The following is a 9,624-nucleotide window of genomic DNA, read 5'->3' as shown; positions in this document are numbered from 1 at the left end:
CATTTCGTCTGATGTCTGTACTTCTTGCTGTGAGTAGGCGTATCGTAGTTTCACTATATCACGCACCTTGGATTCACAAATTTACAGATGTTCACTCACTATATATTTCACAATTTGGCTTATCATCCTGATGAAAAGGTACGAAAGAGTACCCGCCAAAGTATCTCTCGGGAGTGAGTAAAGAATTTTCATCCGTCTTCGGCATTACGAGTCCCTCTGAATGTGCCACAGGCTGAATGTCTTCTTCGGCGGCAGCATCAATATTAGATAAAGGGGTTCTGGGGATTCTGGATGAAATTTCATAATATTAAATAGACAAATGTCATTCGGGGTGCAGAAAGCACTCCAAGAATACTATTCGAGAGGATGTCTCATGAATACTGTCTCACTGCAATATTGGTTGCTACTGTTTTTTTGAACACCATAAGATAAAAAATTAACTGGGAACAAAATCGAATTTTTTAATAATTTTTACCCGGAAATTGGCAGTCATCAACCGCTGGGAATGGTCATTACCAAATGTTTTGTATCGACTGAGGAACACTTCTGAGCTGATAATTGCAATCATTCAGGGTATTTTAGGAATACAATTTTGGATTTTTTATTAATTAAAAGTCAATTTTTCGTTTGCCTTGAACTTTGGATTTTTTAATTAAAGTAAATGAGATTCAAAGCTAAATTCAGCTTCGTAATTTGTTCCCCAATTTCTGATTTTTATACGGGTTCGTCAAATATAATTTCAGCGATCTATCCATTCGGACAGGTTTTGGGATACCTGTAGCCCGGAAAGTATCGGAACAATTTTCCGGGAACGATTTCCCAGGGGAGTCTCGAGTAATCATTTGGACAAAGTGAATTCTGTTAATGAAGTCTATAAATATGATTTCATTTCAATTGGTCAAAATGGTGAAGCAAGTTGATTTATACTCGAATTCATTTTTAATTGATCACCAATTTTAATACACTTGAAGTATTTCACAGGGAAAGTTATCACTTCTATAGAGAATTACATAAATGAGAACTCAGTGAGCATTTGGTATGCAAGACCTCATTGCAGGTGTGCGTTTCCAAGGGTTTACCATATTCTTACGTTTGGTACAAGCCTAAATGACCGTTTTTACTTCCGAACGGAAGCATGGCAATCCTTCGATTTTCACATTCTCTAATTTTGACTGGAAATGATGTAGAATGGTCTGAAACGTAAAAATACGAAGTTTGCGGACCATGTCTGTATGTGACTATGTCTAGCGCCACCTTCCCAATGATAAATTTTTAGAAAATTGAGTAATTAAGTGGCTAAAACAATTCCAAAAATCTGAAATTTTGGTAGATTATAGATCTTAATGAGGACTGACACTCTGCAAAATTTCAGCTCGATCGATCTAATAGTTTTGAAGAAAAGGCGATTCGTTGTTAAATAGTTTTCCGCAAATGTCTTTAAAACTAGTAGACCCATTTCACTTTTTCTTTTTTCAAAACATTCGTTTCGATGCCTTCTATCTAAATCAATCAAAACATATATACCAGTTCATACAAAGTTTTCGAGATATTCGCGTTTTTCCGTTTTTTCATAGAAAACTTTTTAAACACTCTAGCTTGTGCAAAAATTGGGATATCAACTTGAAATTTGGACAGAAAATATGTGTACCTGCTCATACGAAGTATCTGAAACATTGGAATTTTGATAGCACCCATGGGGGTGGCAGTAACCATCTGAAATTTTTGCTGCTAGTTAGTGTTGTGAAGCCTATAAACTTTTGTAATATTTCAGACCATTCGGAAGCCCGCCATCAATGTATTGATGGCGAAAAAAACTAAGATATTACTCAGTGACATGCTTACTGTCACATGGCGCGCTGTCATATGCTCGCTGTCCCCTGCTTGTTTTATTTAACCAAGCATCCATATATTAGATTACCGTTTATTGAATTTCCAACAAAATTATGTCGATCATTTTTTCTCCCACAATCACCAAAAGGATCGTTGCATTTGATGTTATTTTATATAGTCTACAGGATTTTACAGCGATTAGACTTCGATAATTTTTTATTGTGCTCTGTTGTCTACAGCAATGAAGAATTTTCCGCCAACGATAAAAATAATCCCCCGAATACTTTTCGAAACTCAAAGTTATTTGAGTATTTCACTCAACGTTTCCGATACACAAAATGTCTCGTGATTTTTTAACCTGAAAAACGTGACTCCTTCATTTATTTGCAACGAACCTATTAGGCAATACCCAATAATTCTGAAGCTCTCATGCTATTATTAGTGAGTAAATATTTCCATTTGGTACGAAACCCTAAAGGTGTTGACTTTCCCAAAAAAAACATGAGAAAACATCCGCTGTAAACAGATTTCAGTACTTTCTTTTACCACGCAATCTGCGAGTTGTACTGGTTAGTGAAAAGGATTAAATCCATTGGTTGGTATAGAACAGTGAACAAATCCTTTGAAAACAGTACAGAAGTGGAAGTGGTAGAATTGTTTGTGCTAGTAATTCCAGTCAGCATACTATAGTAGGCTTAACAAACTATCATAAATTTTCGGGACACCAAGCTTACAGCACGGTTTTCACTGCGGTTGTGCCATGCTCACTCGTCCTTAGATATTCCGACCTTTGCACTCCTCCATTCACTCGACAAACGAGGGATCCCATACCCGCTAATACAGCACTATACAAATTCACTTTGCCTTTGGAGATTAACGGGAAACTTACCGTTCAATGTTTCAACTAAATAAATTCTAAAAAGCATATCGCGATTTCTCATTCTTTTTCATTTAGGCTGGAAACCCTTTACGGGTTTTTGAGCCATCTTCGTCCTGCCTAACCGTGTGTCTGTTGCCGACTTTGCATACTGCACCGCATTTACCCCTTCGAGGACGAAGAAGGGAACCGCAGAAAGCCTCCATCGGTACAGTCGTTTACTATATTAGCAACCTCCCGCTTGTCCAGAGTCGAGGTAAGCCGACTCCTGACAGCAGAACTCGGCCGAGCCCTTAACGCCTTGGCAGATGTTGAGATTCAAAGCCCAGCCAATTACACGGAGAGAAATTCTTTAGAAAAATGCCAGCCCTGGTACTGGAAAAAATTCCAAGTCAGTGGATACGGAAAATTGGTGAAACTAAATGAATGTGACTTAGTCAATTTAATTTTATTATTTTGGCTTTTTGGGATTCACATACCAGCTGCGTCCATGTCGCAAACCCTGGGTAAGGCTAAACGCTGGTATGGCTTGTCATTTAATTGCCATGCCATGCCATGCGTTCTTGAATTGAATTGAAATTCGAATTTACAATTTTGAAAATGATATACCTCTTGAAGGGAGGAGCTGGGAGGACCCATAATTATTACATGAGGTGTCTTAAAGAAATTCAAATTCATATTAACTACCTAGGTCACCCAGAAATGAAAGTCACGAATTTTTAGTTTCGCCGGAAAATTCTCGTGCTCTTATCAGTTTTTAAAATAATTTGTTCCATTTTGAACCATTCTCTTCAGCAATCTATAACTCCGCTGAGGGCTTCGGAATCATGGATGCAAAAAAATGACATGACACGTCACTGACCGGTCATATGGCACGTCAGTGACGGTCATGTGACACGGCCAACCATGACAATTTATTGTCACATGACACAAATGGCACTGTTTTACTCTGTGACCGTCACATCTCATCTAATAAGTAGCAACCCAGATGACGGCAACTGCTCGAAATTCGAAAATTCTCCATGATACCTCCATCGATGGAGAATCACAAAGCGTCAATATGCGTGTTATTCGTATTTCAGTTTAAAAAAGAAAAATTAGTGGTGAGTTTATTGACCAAGTGTCATTTTTCTCACTGGGAATGGTCGAACAGTTGAGATCAATGAGTAAAATAAATGATATCACACCAGTTTTTCATCACAATTTTTGAAATAATATTCATCTGAAAATTACATACAATTTTGAAACCGGATATTCTACGGAAATTTTCAACTGAAAAATTCACTCCACATTTAACATACTCTACCTGAAGGCCTTCAAGCGATGGGCACCCTTGCATCGAGAAACCGTTGCAATTTGAACATTTGTGACAAGATTTTGTAACAGAAAAATTATGACGGTCACATTACATCTGACTAGTTTATTACCATATGTGAGTCGGCAATGTGACCCAAATTATGACATGAAAAAATGTGACGTCACATGAAGGTCACATGACCGTCATATTTTGTGACCTGACAAATGTGTTCGGAATATATTGAAGAATGTACTTGAAATTTTTTATAAAATTGGCTGTATTTTTTTATCCCGCCGGTTCATCGTTAAGGTAAAATCTAGGGATTTCTGTGAAAATATCATATAAGGACTGGAAAAATTTACATGCTACTCAATAAAATTTCCAATGCCACCACTGGAATTTTTTTCTGTCAGTCACTTTGTGCCCTTGTTCCCGTGCTAGCACCAGAGAATGTCTCTAAAAAATTTCTGTCCGTATACTGGAAGAATTACTATCCATTTGTTCCGTACCACACGGAATATTTATTGTAATTCAATAAGAATTTCATCCACAATTTGAGAATCTTATTTAAAAGAAGCTAGTTTGTAAAAAAATTACGAATTTATGACTTAATTAATTGATATTTGACCAATTAAAACATTTGAGTATTTCCACGACCACTGGACGTCGGTCATTTCTCAATTGATTGTTTGATTTTACAACTTCTCGATGGAAGAAGTTGCATTTCCGGGACTCATCAATCTTCAGAGATGTTCGAACATATCCTTGGGAAATTGAGAAATTATACTTTGGGAATTATACTATTCCGAAGAGACTTTAAGGATCATTTATATCCATTGGTGCTCCACCATTCCTCACACGCTCTTCCCATACTAGTTTCTCATCTTCTGCTTTTACTCAGCACTTTGAAAAGTGATTTTCGAAATCGAACGTTTCTGCATCGCGACTCAACTCCTCGGTTTGTCCTCACACCCCCGCGTTTCCTCTCACCTCACGAACTTTCAAAATGTAATCTGGAAGTTTTGAACTCCAATTTTACTAAGTTTTGTGAATCAGTCCGTTCACTCCTTTATCATCCAATCGGTTCCCCTAACTATTCCAAGCCACACGGAGAGAAATTCTCGAGAGAAATTTCATGAGGAAATCGGTTTGAAATTTACTTCCCAAGCAGGGATCGACGGACAGCAGCCACAGTGAGTGGAAGGGAGAAAGTGGCGTGAGAAACATATATCATTTCTGGGGGAACTTTTTGCTACTCTCAATGTCAATTTCAACAAGGAGAAAAAGCCCCAAGAAAAATTACGCGACAAGTCGATGGCGGAATGCCACGCGACAAGTATGTGGCCGAATGCTTCGCAGAGAAAAAAGAAATTGATTTCCAGGAAGATGTCACTGTTATTTAGGAGTCAATCACCAATTATTGGCGATACTGGACACTGACTAGAATAACCCTGATCATCAGTGATTTTTATCACTAAAATTTTATACGAAACAAAAATATGCTCGAATGTGATATATAATATTCTGAAATCAGGAATATGTGTCCTCCTGAATTTGGTATATTATATTATATTCTGGATTCCGGAAAAATATTTCGAAATTTGAAATATTTAATTCTCGATTCCAGAAAAATATTCCGAATGGAATGTAATGATGATGCACCATCCGAACTTTTTGCTAAGCGTAAATTACGTTTTCATAAACGCAATTTACTCTTAGCAAAAAATAATTTACGTTTAGGTCTTTCTGTCTATGGGTATCTGTATAGTCCATATGCAATGCCCCATCATTGGGAGTGAGAACTCCGAACTTTTTGATTATTATTTCCTCCAGTCGCCCAATAATTTTATATAAACAAATTAGTCCCCATTTTCAGTGAACAAATGATTCTCCGCAAAAACCGGGAGACATACAGAAAAATGGTTCGAATGAAAGTTGTTCCTCTTTTTCTTACGAATCAAATTAATTTTGACTCATCGCAATTAGCTCAATAGTTCTCGAGATGTGACTTAAAGAGTGAGTCTCGCTACTTTTGTATTCACTCCAAATTCCGAAATTCTTTTTGAAATGAAATGTAATTTTAACCAAGGAAAAGAACTTTGTGAGTTTTTCTCATATATTTTCTCCGTGTAATCGGCAAGTTATTAGTTTGACCCGTAATGCATACCCTCATCAATCCAACAAATACAACCCCGACAAACACAACCTAACCGTTCATCTTATGGAGTTTCTTTTCTTTTTTTATACGAAAAAAATCGTATTTATAGAGAAATGAGGATTCTAGAAATAGAATGCGTGTCAGAATTTTCAAGTTTATTTAATAAGGATCCTGCATACTGTATTTATTCACACGAGTATTCTGCTGGAACGAGATGCAGCTTACGAACTTGGAGAAAGAGGTTGAAGCCCTCCTACTGCACTTTACGTGTATTTCCCTCTTCCACGACAATTCCTAGCGACACCTTAAGCGAATAATTTTCAAAAGATTATGTATTTTCTCGTCCAGAATAGATGCTGTGTTATAGCTGCGAAAGGAGGGAATTTCGCCTAGTGGTGGGTCGTGCAGGTGTCAAGGGGCGTCAACGAGGACTTAGTTCACAGCCTCGGAGAACGAAAATTTCAAAGAGCTGGCGGCTTTGTTTCAGACTGACGAGGAATAAAACAAAGCTTCCCACAATTCGACTCATTCGAGTTATTCACGAGCTACTTGATTTTTTTTTGTTGAATCTTCAGGTGTTTGATGTGCTAAACTTGGGATTTAACGGAATGAATGGATATATTCCACCTCCCATGTGCCTCTATCGAGTGGATACCTATAAAAAACTTGAATCAAATGGTGACTGAACTATTAATTTTTAGATATAATCGAAGAATTTGTGGCAGGTCCAAAGTTCTTTATCCCAAGAGAAAATACTTTGCATATATCTGATACAATTATTATGAATTATTCAGAATATCGAACAAATCACAATTTTATGCAACTCATCTAATTATCTTTCGATTCTTCATTTTCAAACAATTTATCTTATTTATATTAAAACAATCAGAATGCATGTGACGGTTACTTTTTGTGTTATTATTCCTTCTCTTTTTTTTATTTCTACAAATTCCATTGGTAGTAAGCTTCCGAATGGAGCCTTAACAATTCCCTATCCTTGTGATAGGCATACAACCGTAACCACATGCTAGAGTGTGTATACAGGAAGATATTCAACCTTTTAATGAAATACAAAAAGTTAGATATCTCCGAAAGTGCTCGGCCGATTGGGCCCATCCAAAATATCAACCTTCACTATTGTAAAAGCTATAATCATACCAAATTTCAACTTGCTATCTTCATTTTTTCTCAAAATATCGTGGGTTCAAAATTGAAAAAATAAAAATAACCAACAAAAAGGCAGTATTTCGAAAATTTGGTGTCAATGAGTATAGATATTTTGATTGATCTAGATACAAGCTGTCCAGACGAGTATTCTGAAAGACGAACAGATCAAATCCGTTGAGCAGTTTGTAAGATATTTAATAAAATATATTTACACAAAAGGTTTCATATCTCAGGAACCGCTTAGCCGATTGCACCCATCTAAAATACCAACCTTTAGTATTACAAGAGCTCAGATCTTATAAATTTTCAACTTGATATTTCCATTTTTTCTCAAGTTATCGTGCGCACAAGATGTTTCATGAAAGCATGGAAAAACGGCCATAGCTCTAAACTTTGTACTAAAGGGTGTATATATTTTGATTGATCTAAATAGAGGTTACTGAGACGAGTATTTTGAAAAAAAATGGAAATCGGTGCAGTAGTTTTTCAATATTCAGGAACAACCAAATTTAAATTCTAAAAATTAATCACCAAAAACCCAAGTTGTCACATATGTACATACACAAAGCATGACCCTAAAAACATCATTTCTTGACATTTCATAACATTTTATACCATTTGCCATCAAAATTAGAAAATCGAAACATCGGTCAAAAACAAGGCTTCCATCTAGAAGCAAAAATAGAAATTTGTTCATACAGTTGGTTCTAAATGAATCAGTTTCTGGGACTGAAGTTGCTAAAGAAGTCTCATGAAAAAAATTAATGAACACTTGAACTCGTTATTTTCCACATCATATTATCTGTGGCTGTAGATCCATGTTATTATTATCATACTACGGGGTTGTAATTACAGAGGGTCCTATTGCCTCTAGGTGTATGCCTCCTTTGTCTCCGGGAGTTATGTCACGATGCTTCTGGGAGTACTTAATAGTACTCCAACATAAATACGTTGGAGCTTCACTCAGGCTAACTTTAATCGGTAGATTGTCCTGATTACAGTGTCAAATCATCGTCATACATCTTAGTCCCAAGATACATTTATTAGGTTTATGCAGGAGGAATGAATGTAAGTCGACTGCAGCCTCTCCGCTCACCAGATGTGCGTATAAGACTGATAGTTCTGAAGGCGACGAGTGGGCCGCTCATCGATTCATTGATTGAAACATTTAATTCATGTCGAAATGTAAATTTCCGAATATAAATTTCTTAAGGAAACGGTCATAAAATTGATGTAGTTTGAATAGAATGAATTCACATATGACAGTGAATATCTTCGTTTAAGCTTAAAATTTATATTTGCGATCGCTGTGCCGACAATGATTCGGATGAGTTTCTAATTCCCTATTTTCTGTTTTCTATTTTCCATTTGATTATCCTCTTGCATGGGAAAGCATTGACGAAATCATAAAATGAGCTCACGAGTCCTCATCACCAGCCTCTGAAGAACTCACAACATCACCAAATCTAAAACTCCAGACAATTGGAGTCCCCAAATAATCGAAGATATCGAACTCATCCATCACTTTTCCCAGACAAGCAATTTGTTTATTACAATAACGACGAATTTAATGAACATTAAGCTCATCGGATATTACACAATGTTTACAATGGTGAAAGTAGGTTGCCTCAATTATCTTATCGTCTTCGTTATTTCCGTTTCCCGATTGTTCAAAGCGGACAAAAAATGATGAAGACAATGATGGAATCATTGAATCGAATCATTGATTGATTGACTAGACAAAATTTCCTAAGGAAAAGGTTGTAAAATCGGTGTAGTTTGAATACAAAAGATTCACATATGACAATGAACATCTTCGCTTAAGCTTAAGATTTCTATTTGCGATCGCTATGCCGAGATTGATCCAGATGAGATTCTAATTCACTTTTTTCTGCTTTATATTTTCCATTTGATTAGCTTCACTCTTGCATGTGAAAGCAGAAGTCCTCATCACCACCAGCCTCTCAAAAACCCATAACATCATCAGATCTAAAAAACTCCAGACAATTGGAATCCCGAAATAATCAAAGAAATCGAACTCATTCATCATGTTTCGCAGATAAGCAATTTGTTAATTACAATAATGACGAATTTAATGAGCCTTAAACTTAGTTTTGAGGCTTTCGCGGCCATTATTAATGACGTGGTTGGCTTCCGGATGGATGCCGCGTTGAGTTTCAGCATTGCGCCGACGTTTCGCAAACATTGCAGTCTGCATCTTCAGGGCTATGAGCTCCGATTCTGAGCTCCGATGTGTGGGGGCAGTCCTTATATACCTTCCCTTGTGGTGGTGGG

This window comes from Diachasma alloeum, unplaced genomic scaffold, assembly GCF_001412515.2.
Source record: "Diachasma alloeum isolate Michigan unplaced genomic scaffold, Dall2.0 Dall_scaffold_00433, whole genome shotgun sequence".
NCBI classification, from domain to species: domain Eukaryota; kingdom Metazoa; phylum Arthropoda; class Insecta; order Hymenoptera; family Braconidae; genus Diachasma; species Diachasma alloeum.
The sequence above is the reverse complement of the archived record's forward strand: the minus strand, read 5'-3'. Positions refer to the sequence as shown.